This window comes from Nuphar pumila, chromosome 14 (assembly GCF_984573655.1).
Source record: "Nuphar pumila chromosome 14, dmNupPumi1.hap1.1, whole genome shotgun sequence".
Lineage (NCBI taxonomy): Eukaryota > Viridiplantae > Streptophyta > Magnoliopsida > Nymphaeales > Nymphaeaceae > Nuphar > Nuphar pumila.
Window position 1 is genome coordinate 46,834,052 of NC_143262.1, and position 19,425 is coordinate 46,853,476.

Here is a 19,425-nt window from a genome sequence, read left to right on the forward strand (position 1 = left end):
CTTCTTTCCCCGGTGGTACTATTCATGGTTCAAGAACTTCTCTCGTATGTTTCTGGACCATCTGGACGAGTGTGGATTGGAACTGGCATCCGCAGTGGGAAAGCAGACAGTCAACGGCAACTTGATCCATGCACTAGCAGAGCGGTGGAATCCGACCACTTCTACCTTCTGGTTCCCGTGGGGCAAGATGACAGTACTGATAGATGAATTTTCAGAGATTATGGGATTGCCCGAGCCAGCCGGTCAGCCTGGAGATCCATTGGAGAAACAGTTTTTGATCAATGTCAAGGGTCTGGATCCCCGAGACGCTTTAGCTCGCATGACAGGACGCAAGTCTTGGCCTCTGATTGAAGAAGATGGAAACGAATATGTGGACCTGCTCGAAATCTACAAACAGTATGGGACATTTGTGGAAGTCAGCTCGTTGTCCAGGACAGCTCGAGAAAGAATTCAGCACGCGATGGTTCTGTGCACGGTGGGATTGGCTTTCTTTCCCGATGGACGGAATTACATGGATATCAGAATAGTTCAGCTTCTAAGGAGATGGAGAAGTCGACAGACCAGCCGCCTCTCGATAGCCATGGCCGCACTCGCCTTTCTATACCGAGGGTTGACTCGTTTCGCACTCGGAGAGTCGATCCTAGTCGAGGGGTGCACCTATGCCTTGCAGTCTTGGTTCCTTCGACATGTGCCAGTCTGAGCCAGTTCCTTCAGATACAATGGTGAAAAGCTTCTTCCAGTTGCGCGATACCGGTTCCTGATCGACAACCTTCAGGAGGAAGAAGTCGTATGGGACTACTTTGATCATCAGAAATCACCTCCCAGATACACTTATGCTTACGGCAAGCAATTCAGACTACTTGGCCCATTCTTCTGCGCATACTATCATCCCGAGCGGTGTGTCAGGCAATTCTCTCAGAGGCAGAAACCCGTAGAGATTCGTCCACTAGCGGGGGTTCTGCCAGAATTCGATCTCGCATCAGATCAGTGGTCCGGAGCATACCATTCTGCCAGACATGGCTGGGATTCCTTTGTCAGTCTTACTATTTTTCCTGGTCCTCGTGTGTCTTCTGATTTTGTAGAGTGGTGAAAAATTGTTTGTCCCCCTCCCCTCTGTCAAGTGTATTATTGATAAAATCATGCTTCTCCCCTCAATAAAATTCCTTTATTTTACATTTCACTTTGGTTTGACGACCTCGCCTAGGTAACAAGGCATATTTTCAGTTGTTTATCTTGCAAAGAATAGCAACGCAATTGTCGTAATCCCGGCGATGACTCAATCCCTAGTAATGGGATATTATTTCAATTGTCTACCAAGATTCTCAACAAATATTTTCCTCCAAACCAAATTTCCTTCAGAAGCCTAACCATCAGTTCTGCCCTGCAGAGAGCATCAGCAGATATCCAACAGAACATTTGCGATACCCGATGGTTGATACAAGATCCAAAAAGAAAGTCGCATCAGTTGAAGGCGTCGCGTACTCAGTAGCTTCAGAAGAAGAGATGGACTCACCTCGATCAATTCAGAGTCAGGGTCAGCAGGCGGATGATGGCATCGATCCCCAAATGTACGTCATGTTCAAAAAGATGATGACCAAGATGCTGGCAGAGCAAGCTGAGGTCAGTACTGAGCAAATTCAGACTAAACAGAAAGATAAGGGTCAGGCCGTCAAGAATGTGAAGATCAGCAAAAAGCATAGTCGTCACGAGGAAATATCTGATGAGTCAGAATCAACTGACGATGCTGACAAGGAATGTGAAAATAAACATGAATTCAAAAGGTCGACTCAGGGCCAGGGGTCGGCCTACAAATCCAAGAATCAGTCTGTTGACGACCCTACGCAGTCACAACTGAAAGATGTGATGAAGATGGTTAAGGATCTGCAGGCCCACGACAAGGGCAAGAAAATCTTCACCAGCGAAGACTTCTATGATGGATTGGATGGGGATGATGATCTCGATAACCTCCCCAAGAAATTCATTAAGTTTGATGGTTCAGGTGACCCAAAGGCGCACCTCGCCCTTTTCTTTGCAGAGTGTTCCAAGTTCAGGAGGAATAACAGAGCCTTATTTCTTTGTTTCCCTCGCAGTTTGGAGGGTATTGCAGCAAAATGGTATTCAGAGCATATTAATCCCATAGAGCTGAAAGAGTTTGATAAAGTGGTCAATTTGTTTATTGAGCGCTTTTTATTCAACGCTGAGGCACTCCCGACCCTCAGCCACCTCTATGGCCTGAAACAGAGAGAAAATGAAAAGGCTCGAGATTTTATCCACCGCTGGAGGTCAGCTTGTAATAAAATGAGAGATCCCATATCAGAGGGGCATGCTTTGTCCTTAATTCTAAGCAATTTCTCGCAGCCTCTGAAAGGCCTCATCTCCACCGCACCATCCCGAACCTTTATAGAGTTAACAGAGCGAGCCGAATGGCTCGAATTAAGTATGGAGAATGGCTTCTATGAAGGTTTCACTTTCACCAAGAACAGCGGCCAGAACGAGTCAAAGAAGAAGACTCACTTTACTAATTCTGTCAATAATAATAAATGGAATCATCGCAAGGGGCAAAATAGAGACTTCTGTTATGGGGCAAGAGGTTCAAACCGGAATGATCAGAAAGGGAAGCCGATCCCGCAATTCAGCAAGCCGCTTCAACTAGAACAGGGACCAAAACCCTGAGAGAAAGTGAAGCACGAAGGATGGAGCTATGAGAGGGGAAGTTCACTCCATTAGATCAATCACTCGAGACTATGCTCGAGTACTTGTTGACCAAGGAGATGGTCAAATTGCCCAGGCTGACCGATCCTCCCGTTCCTATGGGAAAATTCAAAGACCGATTCTGCAAGTTCCACAGAACAGTGGGGCACAATACTGAGAACTGCTTCGTTCTGAAGAATATTGTTCAAGACCTTATCGATAAAAATCTTCTGGTAGAGGGAGCAGAAGATGAAAACATAGATATTCTAAAAGAACCATTTCCTCGTCATTCTACAGTGGTTATCACCGAACAGTCGTTTCAACCACAGGAGCATATCAGGCCGTGCTCTGAAAATGACATGCAAGCTCAGCATCAAGTCCTGGTATTGCAGCAGGCTCGGTCCAAGGCCCAGAAGATGGACCTTATTTCAGCTTTTGGCAAATTGAAAGTATCTGATAAGCCCGCTGGGATATCTCCCGAGGTAGCCAGAAGTATGCCATGGCTCCCTAAGCATCTCATTAAGTCCACCACAAAGAAAAGCGAGACATCCACTCTAAAGCCTATTACAGCATTATCCAATGTCTCAATTTTGGACTTAACTCAAGCCTCTGCCAAGCATCAGCAGGTGTTGAATGATCTGCTACAGAAAATCAAGGTGAAACCAAGCATAACTCCCGAAGACATGGCCCATATAGTCAATCAGGCCATGACTAATGCTCCAGTTACTTTCTCCGATGAGGATCTCCCTAAACCTCATGTATTTCACAACAATGCCTTATATGTTGTGGTTCGAACCAGAGGGGTGACAGTTCCTCATGTGCTGATCGATGGAGGCAGCAGCCTCAATATATGTCCGGAAATGACCACCAAAGCTTTGGGCATAAAAGAAGAATAATACATTCCAGATCCAATCACCATTTATGGGTTCGACAATCATGGCCAAACAGCGAAAGGAAAAATATTCCTAGAGATCTTCATTGACTACTCGGTCCATTCAATTCTCTTTCACGTGGTCAATGTGCCGCCCACTTATAATCTACTTCTCGGGAGACCATGGATCCACAACACAAACGCAGTACCGTCTACTCTGCATCAATGCATCAAGTGGTCAAAAGGTGGTATGATCACGACAGTCTTAGGCGAAGTTCCGGAGCAGAGGCTAGCACAGCCCATGGTTCCCAGGCCCTCTTTCACTACTGATATCCCTAGCATTAGGGGTATTGAAGAGGTCAGCTTCGAAGAGGATTCAGGAATAATGCAGATGGCAGAGCAACCCGAGGATACAGTGGCTGCGACCCGATGGGGAGGTCCACAGTTCTTCAAGATTGGAGGACGAATTGATTACAGCGCACTTAAGGGTCATCCTCTATTCTCCCAATTTATGAAGGCTAAAAAGGGATTTGATTTACTAGTAAAGCATGGCTACCAGCCTTTTCGAGGCCTAGGCAAAAATGAAGATGGTCGTCTTGAACTAGTGATTCCTCAGCACTGCCCTAAAAGAGCCGGATTGGGCTTTAATGGCCGAAGATCTCACAAAGAGACTGTTTTCATTAAGGGAGCGCATTAGAAGAATTCCTTTGTCTTTCTTTTTCTATTCTTTTGTCGGGATGATATCCCATTTCATTTTCATCATTGTCATTTTGATTAATTCTATCTTTCAATAAAGTTGCCAGTTTCCTTTGTCTATCTTGGTGCCATTTGTCTCTTTATTCCTCAGTATTAAATCTTCACAAAATTGAAATCATTTTGCTCTTTTATCTTTCCAATTATTTTCAATAAAAGCAATTTATTTCATGATGTGCAATTTCCCTAAATCAATTTATCCTCCAATTTTCAGAATGTCTTCCCGATCTATCAAGAAGCTCGTCTTTAATCCAAAAGCTTGTTCGAAATCAACAATAATTCATCATGTCAGAATAAGAACAGAATGTAGTCAAACTGCAAAGCAGTCAGAAGAATCCGCAGAGTTCGATTCAGCTCTTCAGGAACTGCCAGAATTTGCATCGATTCAGAGGCAAGATGAGCCATCATCCTTAGTTCAAGATTCGACTGAGGATATCAATATCGGATCAGAAGACGATCCTAGAATTCTCAAAATTGGCAGTGGTTTGAGCCCAGGAGAGAAAAAAAGGCTCACTAATTTCCTCAAGCAGCATGAAGAAGTATTCGCATGGACTTATGAGGATATGCCAGGTTTAGATCCAAAATTGGTGGAACATCGCCTCGTTTTGAAGCCTGAGGCGAAACTAGTCAAGCAGAAGTTGAGAAAAATGGATCCTCGAATCGAGCAACAGGTCAAGGAAGGACTTGAGGATCTGCTTAAAGCAGGATTCATTCGAGCAATTGATTACCCGGATTGGTTGGCGAATATCGTAGCAGTTCTTAAGAAGAATGGGAAAGTGCAAATGTGTATCGACTTCCGTGATCTCAATAAAGCCACTCCGAAGGATGACTATCCGCTCCCAAACATTGATCTCCTAGTCGATAGCACAGCCGGGCATGCTATGTTTTCCTTTATGGACGGATACTCCGGATATAATCAAATCAAGTTGGCCGCTCGTGACCAATCCAAAACATCCTTTACCACGCCATGGGGCACTTTCTGTTACACGGTTATGCCTTTTGGGCTTAAGAATGCTGAAGCCACTTATCAGCGCGCTATGGCCGTTATTTTTCATGATCAGATGCACAAAATCATGGATGCATATGTTGATGATATTCTAGTAAAATCCAAAGAAGAGGAAGATCACATCGAAGCTCTCAATCAAGTTTTCAAGCAGCTCATTCTTTACAAGCTAAGACTCAACCCACAAAAATGTGTTTTTGGAGTCGAATCTGGCAAGTTGCTAGGCTTCTTAGTCAGCAAGAAGGGGATAGAGATGGATCCCGCTAAGGCCAAGGCTATCATTGGCATGCCGCCTCCGACTAATCTCAAAGAATTGCGTAACCTTCAAGGACGCATGCAATCAATTCGTTGATTCATTTCTAATTTGGCCATGAGATGTGAGCCTTTCAATCATTTGCTCAGAAAAGGAGTGAGGTTCGAATGGGGACGAGAGTGTCAGCAGTCGTTCGAACGCATCAAGAAATATCTTCTCAATCCTCCTGTTTTAAAGCCGCCAGAATTAGGGAAACCCCTATTGCTATACATTTCAGTTAATCAAGTTGCTTGCGGCGGATTCCTGGCGCAGTACGAAGAAGGCAGCTTGATAGAACATGCCATTTACTATGTGAGCAAGACCTTTATTGATTATGAGAAGAAATACTCTCAGATAGAGAAGACATGCCTAGCTCTGGTATGGATGTGTCAGAAATTGAGGCATTATCTATTGGCGTCTGAAGTCAAGATTCTATCTAAATTAAATCCTCTCAAGTACATTCTTGAACAACCATTTCTCAGCGGACGGATCGCCAAATGGCAAGTCCTATTAATGCAATATGACTTGGAATATGTCTCTCAGCAATCTATCAAAGGCCAAGCAATTGCAGACCAATTAGCAGATTTTCCTCTAGCAGAGGATGTTAAAGCTGAGGATTATTTCCCCGATGAGCGGATCTGCAATATTCAACAACCCCCAATTTGAAATTTATTCTTCGACGGTTCCAAGAATATGGCAGGCATAGGAATCGGAATTCTACTAATTACACCAGAGAAGGAGATGATTCCCTTTTCTCTTAAACTGGATTTTCAGTGCACTCATAATATGGCCGAGTATGAAGCTTTGATACAAGGTCTGAAAATTCTACAGGACTTCAATGTCAAAAGAGTGCATGCTTATGGCGATTCTCTGTTAATCGTCAATCAAGTTCTAGCCGAATGGCAAGTGAAAGATCAGAAATTACTTCCTTACCAGAAGATTGTCTCAGCTCTTGCCAACAAATTCGAAGAATTCCAACTTTTTCATATCAAGAGAGATTTCAATCAAATTGCAGACAGTTTAGCTAATCTGGGATCCATCATGTCTTTCAGGAGTGGAGAATCTTGTTGCTCATTTGAAATTGGCAGACTTGATCAACCCGCTTTCGTCTCAGTAGAGCAGATAAACCAGGCTGAGCAGAAGAAGAAGCCTTGGTATCATGATATCAAAAATTTTATTAAAACTGGCGAATTTCCTCCAGAATTATCAAAGAGAGAGCAGCGAGCAATTCAACGCATGTCTGCTCGATATTTTATTCTTGCCGACGTCCTTTATCGTCGTGGATTCAGTTCTGATTATTCCAGATGTTTGGACGAAGAAGAAGCCAAAGAAGTTGTGCAAGAAGCACATGAAGGCATTTGCGGTGGCCATGTTGGCTATCAAACTCTCGTCAAACAAATCATCCGAGTAGGATATTATTGGAGAACTATGCAACAAGATTGCTATCGTTTTGTAAAAAAGTGCGTTCAATGTCAGATGCATGCGCCTTCCATTCATGCGCCAGCGACATACCTGCAATCTGTCATCTCGCCATGGCCATTTTCCATGTGGGCTTTCGATGTTGTAGGCCCCATCACTCCTTCAGCCTCCAATGGTCATAAATATTTTCTTGCCGCAACAGAATATTTTACTAAATGGGTAGAAGCAGTCACTCTACGCACAGTAGAAGGTCGACACGTGGTTTCTTTCATCCATAAGAATATCCTTTGCCGTTTCGCTATACCGCATGATATTGTGTCGGATAATGGCAGTCATTTCAAGAATGAGAGAATGAGGACATTCTGCTCAAAGTTCAGAATTTATCATTATTTTTCCGCTCCTTATTATCCTCAAGGGAATGGTCAGGCAGAGGCCACCAACAAGATTCTGATTCGAATCCTGGAACGAACTTTAGAAACAGGCCGTGACTGGCATGAAAAGATTCATGATGCATTATGGGCATACAGAACCACCATTCGAACTCCAACGAATGCTACTCCGTCAGAACTTGTCTACGGAACTGAAGTAGTGCTGCCTCTACATGTTCAGAAACCTGCTCTGAAATTTGCATCACTTCTAGAATTACCTCTTGATCAGTATCAGCAACAACGACTGGTACAACTTGATTTGCTTGATGAAAGAAGGCTCAGAGCAGCAGAGCATGCTCAATCCTATCGCCAGAGGATAGCCCGACAATATGCAAAATCTGTCATTGAGAGAAAATTTCGGGTCAATGATCTAGTGCTCAGATCAACAACTTATCTCAGGCATCGCCCGGGTGGCAAATGGTCGCCAAATTGGGAAGGTCCTTATGTTGTCAAAGAGGCACTACCTCTCAATTCATATCGGCTCATCAATGCTGATGGAATAGAATTACCAGATCCCATCAATGCTCGACATTTGAAAAAATTCTATACTTGAACAAATCTCTATTCTTTGTAATCCTTCCAAATTTTTTTCAATAATGATCAAAATTCTTTTCCCAGTTACGCTGGGGCATTTTAAAATTTTGTTTTTATCTACAAATATTCCGTATGCAGGCAGGATAAACAAATCTCTCATTTCACGCACTTGTGCACGCATGTGCACCCATTTATATTCATTTGCATTTGCATGCATTCATTCGCATTCATCTGCATCAATTTGCATTAGCATCGATTACCTATTCAGGATAAGGGATAAATCCTGAGATCACGACAGTTGTCCAAGTTGTCGTAAGGGTGAAAACTAAAAATCTTCCATCAAAATCAATTAGTAATTCTTCAGAATCAAGCGTTCATGCTGGTAATTTTTCAAAAACCCAGTGTTCGTGCTGGTAAACTTTCAAAATTCAGTGTTCGTGCTGGTAAATTTCCAAAACCCAGTGCTCGTACTGGTAACCATTTAAAATCCAGTGCTCGTACTGGTAACCTTTTAAAATCCAGCGCTCGTACTGGTAATCTTCCAAAATCCAATATCCAAACTGGTACATTTTTAAACCGGTATGCATACCGGTATCTTTTCAAAATCGAGCTCTCGTGTCATGTCAGTCGACCTCTTGAGTTCAGTCCTCGTGCTGATCACTCATCAAATTCCCAATTTCCAAATTTCCAATTTCCAATTTCCAATTATCAATTTTCAAATTTCCAATTTCCAATTTCCAATTTCCAATTATCAATTTCCAAATTTCCAAATTTCTAATTTCCAATTTTCATATTTCAAACTATCAATTTCAAAATCTCAATTTCCAAAATTTGACCCTTTTGAGTCACCCAATACCAATTTCAATCATTTTCTCTTGCGAGAGACCCTTTGTATAGGGAGAGTTCGAGGGAGCTTGCTCTTTTCGCATGCTATCCAATTCGTTCACTTAGCCCCTTTTCAGGAAGAGTTTGAAGGGACTCATGTCTTTGTGGACCGTTTGCAAAACAAAATTCCAAATTTCACACAAGGAACCCTTTTTATAGGGAGAGACTTGACGGAGACTTGCTTTCCTTGTGGCCCCATAATTTCAGACTAGGCCATTTCATCATGAAGGACCCTCTTTTCAGGGAGAGTGTGATGAACTCGTTCCTTCATGACCAATTTACCAACCTCACCAATTCCGGCCCCCTTTCTATAAGAGAAGCCTAATGTTAGGAAGTTTTGACGAAAGCTTAATTTCACTTCGAAAGTTCGTTTTGCAAACACCTCCTCTTCAGGGAAGAGAGGAGTAATTCCCAATTCTAATTTCTGAATCTTCTCCTTTGGGGAAAGGAGAAGAGAATTTATGTCATGGATGTGTTGCGTTGTGCTTCAAATGCTCGCTTTCACAAAAGGATTTCAAGAAAGTTTTGCCAATTTGTCATTAAATATTTGTTGATTTCAAAAGTCTTTATTGCACAAAATTATTACCTCAGAATACCCTCCAGTATTACTTCCGAAAGGACAATGCTTTCGCGAAAAAGGATTCAAAATTCAAAATCTTTCTATTGGCCAACCAAAAGGATGAAGAATAAATCCACGATATGGCCAGCAAAGAGAATTCAATGTTGTTGCAAAGCCATAAGTGATTGATATCGATCGCAGTCAATGACACATTTTTAAAGACCATTCTTGAAAAATAAAGCAGTCGAAATATCCTGGGTGATACAGAAAAAATCCAGTCAATCTCCATATCTCCTTAAACACCTAAGCTGCAATTAAATATCTGCAAATGGGATCTCTCAACTGTCGTCAAGATGAAGGCAAATTAGATGAGTCGACCCCCGGGGCCAAAAAAGATTTGGATCATCTCCAAGATGATGGAGTTTGTGACGGATCCTTTCAGGGAAAGTTCAAATCACCGTCGAGATGAAGGCGAGTGTGATGAGCCTACCGACAAACCCTAAAAGATATTTAATTTCTGCTATCATCAAGAGATTCTCAACCAATGAGCCAATAACTATCAAGATAATCCCTGAGAGAAAAGAAGGATCGGAACATCTCTGAGATGAAGGAGTTTGTGACGTACCCTTCCCAAGAAAAAAAGAGAGAAAAGTCAGGACATCTCCAAAATGAAGGATGATGTAATTCCCGAAAAATCCAAGAGAGCTCCAATCTGCTAAAAAAAAAAAAAGAGTGCAGAAAGATCATCATGAGAAAAGAATCCCAGGATATCAGACTTCCGAATATATCAAGAATCTTCTTTAATTTTATGAAATTCTTTTATCAATATTCTTTCACCAATAGCTCTCGCAATATCAAGAATACTTTCTTTCCCGTCCATATCAACGAAATTGATAGCTTCCTTGAAAGAAAGCCAATCGCAAGCAATTTGAATTTGAATTAAGCCCAGTCGGAGTTAATACTTCAGGTAGAAAAGAGGGAATACTTTCAAAACAATGTGCATCATTTTCAATCATTTTGAATCAACAACAATTTTCAACATTTTGACAATATTTTCTAGCTATCCTGACATGAAGCGAGAGCTTGAGGTTCATCTTTGGCGCATCCTGACATCAGTTGTTATCCCTTTTAGGACTTGATTACGGGAGTTTTCAAGATTCCTTCCCTTCTTTGGTATAATCTGAGCGCACGGGCTCTCAGATTCGCACACTTCCCTGTGTCCCCACTGTCCCACCATAGACAGTCCCATTTCGGCTTGAGGTTAAGCCACCAATTTCAGCAAAAGGCAATTTCAAAAGCTATTTAGTCTCAGCAATGAGGCACCCAAAATCAAACCCTTTTCAAGCTTTAGGGACCCCAATTTCCTTCCTTTTGCAAAACCCCTATCGGATTCATTGTGCGGAAATCCGAAGGTTCCATCACGGTCTCTTCTTTCGAGGATTCTGTTCATTTTTCACCCAATCAGGTTAAGGGTATAAACATGGGCCTCATTTGATGAGGTATTTCATTTTCAGCCCAATCAGGTTAAGGGTATAAACCTGAGCCTCCTTTGATGAGGTATTCCATTTTCAGCCCAATCAGGTTAAGGGTATAGACCTGAGCCTCCTTTGATGAGGTATTCCATTTTCTACCCAATCAGGTTAAGGGTATAAACCTGGGCCTCATTTGATGAGGTATTTCATTTTCACCCAATCAGGTTAAGGGTATAAACCTGGGCCTCATTTGATGAGGTATTTCATTTTCAGCCCAATTAGGTTAAGGGTATAAACCTGAGCCTCCTTTGATGAGGTATTTCATTTTCTGCTCAATATGGTTAAGGGTATAAACCTGGGCCTCCTTTGATGAGGTATTTCATTTTCAACCCGATCAGGTTAAGGGTTAAACCTGAGCTTCACTTTGATAAGGTATTTCATTTCCCGGTCAGGTTAAGGGTCAAACCTGAACTTCGTTTCTACACGAGGTATTTTCTGTCCCATCCAGGTTAAGGGCAAAACCTGAATCTCACTTCATTTTGAAATAAAATTTTCTTCTTATTCTCCATTTCATATCTATCATCATCATTTGAATTAATTCTTTCATACCCAGTCAGATTCATCTAACTGGGGCATTTTTATAATCCAAATTTGGTGTGTTTTCTTTGCCACTAAGCTCGGCTTTCAACCGGCTTAGCAGCAAAGAGGGGCATCTGTAAACACCCCAAATTTTCACCCTCATCCAGTGTTTGTCCATTTCATGTGTCATTGCATATCATTGCATGCATTCGGCATATCATTTCATCGCATTGCATAGCATTGCATGCCATTACATCTCATTTTCGAGATCCAGCACTCCTGTTTTCAAAACATTCAATCCAGATTTGAATTTTAAAGCTTTTATTTCAAAATCAATTTCAAAACCTGGGTTTTTATTCAATACTCTGTCATTTTCCAACCCCAGGACTTTATATTTCGAAATATTTTCTCAAGGAAACAATCTGGATTCATTTCAAATTCAAATTTTAATCGATTTCAATTCACAGATGAGACCCATTGAGGTGGTGTCGCTTCTGAATTCCTCTATTCATCAAATTTCTCAAAATTTTGAAAGTTTCAGTCCGATCAGGACTCTGAGACAGAGTCCTAATCCGGTCAGGAGTCTGTTTTGAAGTCCGTTTTACTTCCATTTTCATTTATTTCCATTTGTTTTCAAAATTCAGGTCATTTTACAGAGTCCAGTTAGTTCAGGACTCTATTTTAGAGTTCGGTCGAGTTAGGAGTCTAACCCTGACTGTGTTTTCTGACTTATTTCATCATTTCTTGATAAAATCTTTGGAAAATTCTTTCATTTGGCTTTTAAAATCTAAAATCTCAGAGTCCTAAGAGTTTAGGACTCTAACTCGGAGTTCCAGTTCGCTTGAGACCCTATTTTCAAAGATCTTGAATTTCAAATGTCGATTTTAACCCTTTTTCAAAGCCATTTTCAGTGTTTATTTCAAAATTTCTAAAACTCAATGTGGGCCCACTCAGTTGGCACCATATCCAGAGGAATTCTAACTCAGTTAGGATCCTATACCATTTCAAAATTTTCAATTTCAAAGTTTGCTTTTGAAAAGCTTTTGAAAACTCCTTCAATTTCAAGTTTTAAAATCATCTTTTTGTAAAAACTCAAGTAGGGCCCACTCGGGGTGGCGCCATATTCGAGTCAGTCAGGGCTAGACTAGGGTTAGTGGATGTCTTGGTTAGTGTTAGAGGTTTAGAAGAGTCAAAACCATTTTGAAAAACTCATTTTTGAAAGTTAGTTTTTAAAACTAGTGTTTTTAAAGGTTTTTAAAGGAGTTTTAAAAACCCAATGTGAGAAAATGCCAAGTGGCAACACATTTGGGGGTTTTTTAGGATAGGCTACGGGTTAATTTGGAATTTTTTAGGATAATTTAGACTAGGGGTAGATAGGTAACTCCACCCCAAAATCGCCCCCCTTAGAAGAGTCCAAATTTTCCAAAATTCCAAAATTTTTAACCTAAAAAATTTTCTATAAAAAGCCCCCATAGGGGGGGATGATTTTTCCATCTAACCTCTTGGAACTTCTTGGAGCTTCTCTCTCCTCTCCAGCCCTTCCTCCATTGCAGCAACCTCAAGGTAACTATTTTCTCTAATTTTTAGTTTTTATTTAATGTTTTTCATTGTTTTAAACATGATTTAGCCATTGGTACCATCATCTTCATGGATTAAACCATGGATTCAACCTCAAGAACCATCAAGAATCAGCAAGAACAATCCAAGAAGGTGATCTAACCCTGTTTTGGATGATTTACAGAAATTTTAATCCATTAGAAGTGATTTTAATATGATTCTTTGCATTATTAACCAATAAAATATATGATTTACCATTTTTAATGGGTTAAATCTATGTTTTAAAGGTAATATCAAATTTCAGCCATTGATTCCCTGTTTTTATTTTATTTTCATGGTTTATTCATGTTTGTTTTACGTTCTATAGCATAGAAATAAGTTTTATTTACTGTTTTATGGTTTATTTTATTTGTTTACATTAGTTAATGCATGGTTTTTCAAGTTTTTTAAATTTCTGTGTGTTTTAGGTTTAGAACAGTAAAGATAATGTTATTTCGGATTGAAGCACTCATTGTTTATTTCTGATTTTTTTATATGTGATGAATGCATATGTTATTGAGTTACTGTAAAAAAATCAGAGATTTTGGACCTCGGGAACCCTGTCAAAAAAATCAGACATCAAATCGGGTTTTTAAAGCTTTAAAATCGTGGTTAAAATCAAGAAGGTAACTTGCTGTGATGATATTTCTCTCATCTTATATCCGATTTTAGATCTGTAAAGTGCTATGGATTCACATTGAATAGATCTGTCTTCTGTGAAATTTTAGGAGTTTTGACCACTGTTAATATTTTTCCCTTTTCAGAGAATCTGTGGTTAAATTTAAAACTCATTAGGGTTTACCAAAACCCTAATCAGACTTGTGTTAGTCATAAATCTCAAACCACAGATCCGATTTTAGATCTGTAAAAAGTGAGTATTATTATTTTTCTATCTACTATTCACCACTAAAATGTCAGAGATTTTTGTTTATAATTGCTATTTATGTCTGTATTTTCAATCTGGAATAGCTGTTTTAATCCCTGTTAAGAGTGAAATATGTTAGCTCAGATTGCCGGATAGGTTTCTCCCTAACCGGAGATGCTTTTTCCAATCTGTAAATTGGGAAATCTTTGCTTTTCTTCCTAGTTAGTTTCTGTAAAATTACATAAATTTCCATGGAGATTTGACCCCTGGTTCAGGTCTTGGACTGAGACGGGTTGGTGAATTAGGTCAAAAATAGCATATTTTTAGGGTTTAATGCAATTTTCGGATTAATTTAATGTCAAAAAATTATTTTATAATTCCAATTCGATATTAGTGTTATAACAAGTGCAGGTACCAATTTTTATGGATTTTGGAATCCATTTGATGGCTGAATTAAGCAAATTGCAAAACCGGGTTCCTGAAAGATCCAAAAACACTGCAAAAATCACAAAATTTGTGATATTATTGGATTTTCGTGCATAAGAATATATTTTTAGGGTTTAATCATGTTCATAATCATATTAGGATGCTTTAGGTTTAATTTGATGCTCATTTGAATTCATTTAGGTCATAAAACCCAAATTTTTACCAAAATCTCTTTCTAAAAACCCTGATTTCAAGGCCATAGTCTTGCTATCGGGGGCAATTTGGTCATTTGACCTAAATTTCGAAATCCCTAACCCTAATTTTCACATATTTAAGCATATCATATCATATTTAGCTTAGTTTATTACATTCAAATTTCAAAACTTGCATTTTACCAAATATATTTCTGAAAACCCTAATTTCAAGGCCATAGTCTTGTTATTAGGGGTATTTTGGTCATTTTGACCCCAATTTCGAAATTTCATATCTTATATTCATGTTTATTTAAGTTTAATTCATATTTTTATAATTTTTATTTAAGGGAATCATGGAAAAGGCTTATATCTAGCAAAATCCAGTAATTTCTAGATATTACTGGATAAACCTAGAAAAGCCAACATATTTTCATTAACAAAGTTTTCTAGTTTTGCAGGTACATTGAAGACTTTATTTTTCATGTATTTAAATTTCAATAGTGATGTAACTTGTAATTAAACTTTGGAATAAGAATTTACATTTCCTGCTTAGCTTAGGTTGCATTGCATATAGTTTATTTTTATAATGTTAATGTGTGATGGATGATGATTCATGCATATTTTTATAAATTCACTATGGTCTACACGAATGGCACATGCACTAGATTCTATGAAGTTTATAAACTTGGTGGAATTTGTATTTATGGCCATAGTCATAATACGAATGATACTTAGATTTATGATCTTCACATTAGCCACATTCAGCCTACACTCTTAGGCTAACTTCAAAAATGCACTGCATTTCTCAAAAATACAAAAAGTATTTCCCAATTCCTCAAATCCATATTCATTTATTTCATACATTTACCAATTCCAATTCAAATTTTAATTCAAAGAAGTTCATTTTCTCAAAATTTTCTAAGTCATATGGAGAAATCGATTTTCTCAGAATATGAAAATCTCAAAGTATGTTTCAAGTGTTTCTCAAGTTCAAAATTCAAAATTTCAAGTTATATTATCAAGTTCAAAGTTGGAATTCAGAGAAACCAAGTTTTCTCAGAATTGATTTTTATAAAATCTCAAGATTTTCCCAGAAATCGATTTTTGCTTTCCTCAGAAATATTTTTCAAGTCCTAATTCACGATTTTCCATGTGATATCATTTACATTTTCTGAGTATTTCTAAGTATTTCAAAGCAAACATCATATTTTCAAAAAGCGCATTTTCTGAAAATTCATAGCACATGCCTGATTCTATGTGCATTTAGAAATTAGAATATGATTTAGACAAGTTGAATAGAGTAGAGCATAAGATTGATCCTTGGTTCAATTACCCCTGTTAAAGGTGGCAGGAACGGTTGAACCTCGTACCGACAGGCGAGTCCCATTCTACGGATTTTTCCTGCATTTTAAAACGGAGGCGAGTTATTTTCAAAATCTTTTTCAAAGGTCAGTTTGATTCACAAAAGTTAAAAATTTTGCGATGATAACAAGTTTGTACACCTGTTATTAGGTGAATGCTAAACCTGTCTAAAAATTCTCTCATTCTTTTTTTTTTTTATCTCTTGACAGGTTTATTCTTTTTTTGAAAAGTCAGCAATCAATTCCCTAGGAGAACGAGGCTGGTCCCTTATTATGATATGAAGAAATGGAAAAAATGAGACCCCATAAGCAATCTCTTGGAGGGACCTGCATCGGGTTTGGGCATTATATCAGACCTTTAACTCTCATTTTTTTTTTCTTTCTCAGTTTGAAAATCATGAAGTATTATTTCTGCTGAAATCCTTTATATTAAATCACACTTTTCTTGCTAATGTAAAAGATCTAGATATGCATTTGCATATTGTAAATACTTAGGTGGTATCGTTTTATCATGTGTATATACCTTTATGAATGTGCAGATTTTTATCATTTTATCATATGGGAGATATTTCCTTCATATGCATAACACTTCTCTGCACTGTTTTCCATGCATATGCTATGTCACCTGCTGCCATGTTTTTACTCAGCTGACTACTACCTACTATTTAGTCACCTGCTATCACAAATGCATCATGTTTAGTATAACATCACACCCATAGCGGCATCAAATTCACCTTCAATATTAGTTATCTCTAGCTTTCACTAAGCCCATGTGCAATTTTCTGCAAGTTTTCTCCTCATTAGCATAATAAGTACCTTAAGCATTTTTCATATGCACGTATATGACATTTAGGCATACATACATGCATTCTTCCATGAGCCTTGTAGTTAACAGATTCATTTACATCGTACCACTAACCTAGACATAGGATTGCATGTAAGTTGGTCTTCAGTATAGCCGACTCCATTTTCTTTATATTTTGTAATGTTACCTTGCACTAAGTGTTTTTGCAGGGAATATATGGAAAATGTCATTATTTTGAGGATCGTAAATTTTAAATGTTATAATAAGTTAGATATTAATGAGAATTTTCATTTCCTGTTCTAGATTATAATGAATGAGCATTGTAAATATCATAAATTGCTTATTTTCATACTTTTTGCCTTTATTTCCCAAATTCTCACAATGGTGAAACACGAATAACACGTGCACCATTTTGTAAGAAGTAATTAATCCTAAGTTGATGATTTACATCAATGGCCATAGTCAGGATGTAAACAAAACTTAGGATTTTTATCTTTTATAAAATAACATTGGATCTGCACTGGATCCTCTTCAAAAATCATCATATTTTCAAATATTTCCTTATTTTATTAGAGTTTAACTTAAAATTGGCTCAAAATATATACCAATGGCCATAGTCAGGGTATATTGAGAGTTAATTTCATTTTAAACTCTATAAAAGCACAAAAATATATTTTATTCTTCACCTGAATTTAAATATAGATTATTATATAATATATTCAATGACCATAGTCAAGGATGTATTATATTTTCAATCTTATTTCAATTTATGTAAAGAATAAAATACGATTTTCAAAATCCAATTTCAAATTTTAAATTCATTCATCATTTAGGATAGAAATGCATCATATTTTCGAAATTCTTTTCAAAATCCAAGTGATCTCAAATATCCTTCTTCAATCTCTATTTCAATTCATTCTTCTATCTTATTTCAAAGATTTAAATTTCAATTTCAAAGTCCAATTTGTCTTTGAGATTTCAAAAATTCAATTTTATATTCAAAAATTCAGATTTCAAAGTTCAATTTGACTTTGAAATTCCAAAATTCATCTTATATTCAAAACTCCAATCAAATTCAAAGTTCAATTTAAACTTTGAAATTTCTGATTCATCTTCTGGTTCCAAATTCAAATTTCAAATTCAAAGTCTAAATTGACTTTGAAATTCATTTGTATATTCAAGATTCAAATTCTAAATTTCATTTTCTAAGTTCAATTCAAACTTGGAAATTCTTAATTCATCCTCTGAATTTAAAAAACTCCAAATCCATTTCAGGATCTAGGATTCAACTTTCATATTGGATCTCAGGCTTCAGATCCAATTTCACTTTAGGATTCAGAATCCAATTTCACTTTAGATCTCATATTTCAGATCAAATTCCATTTTTAGGATCCAGAGTCCAATTCCACCTTGGATCTCAGACTTCAGATCCAAATCCATTTTAGGATCCAGAATCCAAATTTCATCTTGGATCTCAGAATTCAGATCCAAATCCATTTTAAGATCCAGAATCCACTTCCACTTTGGATCTCAGACTTAAGATCCAAACCCATTTTAGGATCTAGAATTCAATTCCATCTTGGATCTCAGATCCAAAATCTATTTCAAATTTCGGATCCAATTTAGATTTCAGATTCAAAGATCCAGACTTTGGATTCAAATTCCATCTTGAAATCCAATCAAGTTCTCTTTTCAATTCCAACTTTCAAAACAAATTCCATTTCATTTCCAGATTTCAAATCTAAATCCACTTACAGATCATATCTGGATTTCTTAAATTCATTTCTATACCATTTGGATTTCTCAGATCCATTCCAAAGTCCAAACTTCAAGTTCAATTCCATTTCAAGTATTCATTTCAAAGTCCAAGTTCAACTTCAAAGTCCATTTCTGACTTTGAAGCCTCATTTCCTCTTGTTATCATCTGCAAATCATTCTCTTTCCCAAAATCAAGATTTATTCTTCCAACTCTGATTACTTTAAAGACTTAGAACTTCGCTGATCTATCTCAAGTTCTAAGTTAGATTCAATCATTCCTTCACTCCCTTATCAAGTTCATCTCCGAATACTTGGAAATTTTCAAAACATCTTTTCAAAAAGAGAATACATCCCTGCATTGCACAAGCATAATTCTTTGTGCATTTTAGACTTAGAATAAATTCTTAGATGATATTTAGGCAAAGCAAAAGGCATAGATTTGATCCTTGGTTCAATTACCTCTGGTAAAGGTGCCAGGAACGGTCAAACCTCGTACCGACGAGCGAATCCCATCTTTCCATTTTCTCGCAAACATTTTCAAAATGGAGGCGAGTTATTTTCTAAATATTTTCAAATCAAGGTCAAGTGAGACCCCGCAAAAGAATTCCTCTTCTCTCTTCTTTTCTTTTCTCTTCTCTCTTCTTTTCTCTCTTTTATTTTTCTCCCCTCAAAAAGGAGGAAAATAGAGGTCAGAAAGGAAAAAGAGAAGGAAGAGAGAGAAACCACTAGAGAGGAAAAATTTTGCGATGATCACAATGGCCGAATGTTGTTCTTGAGAAAAACTGTTTGTTCTGAAATCACCGATGCAGAATGCTTAGAGAAAGGCTTGATCAAAATTTTGGGCTGTTGCTCATCATCATCCTCGATCAACAAATTTTTGTCGATGTAGTCTTGGATGATGTTTTTGAGGACAAAACAATGCTCTGTGTGATGT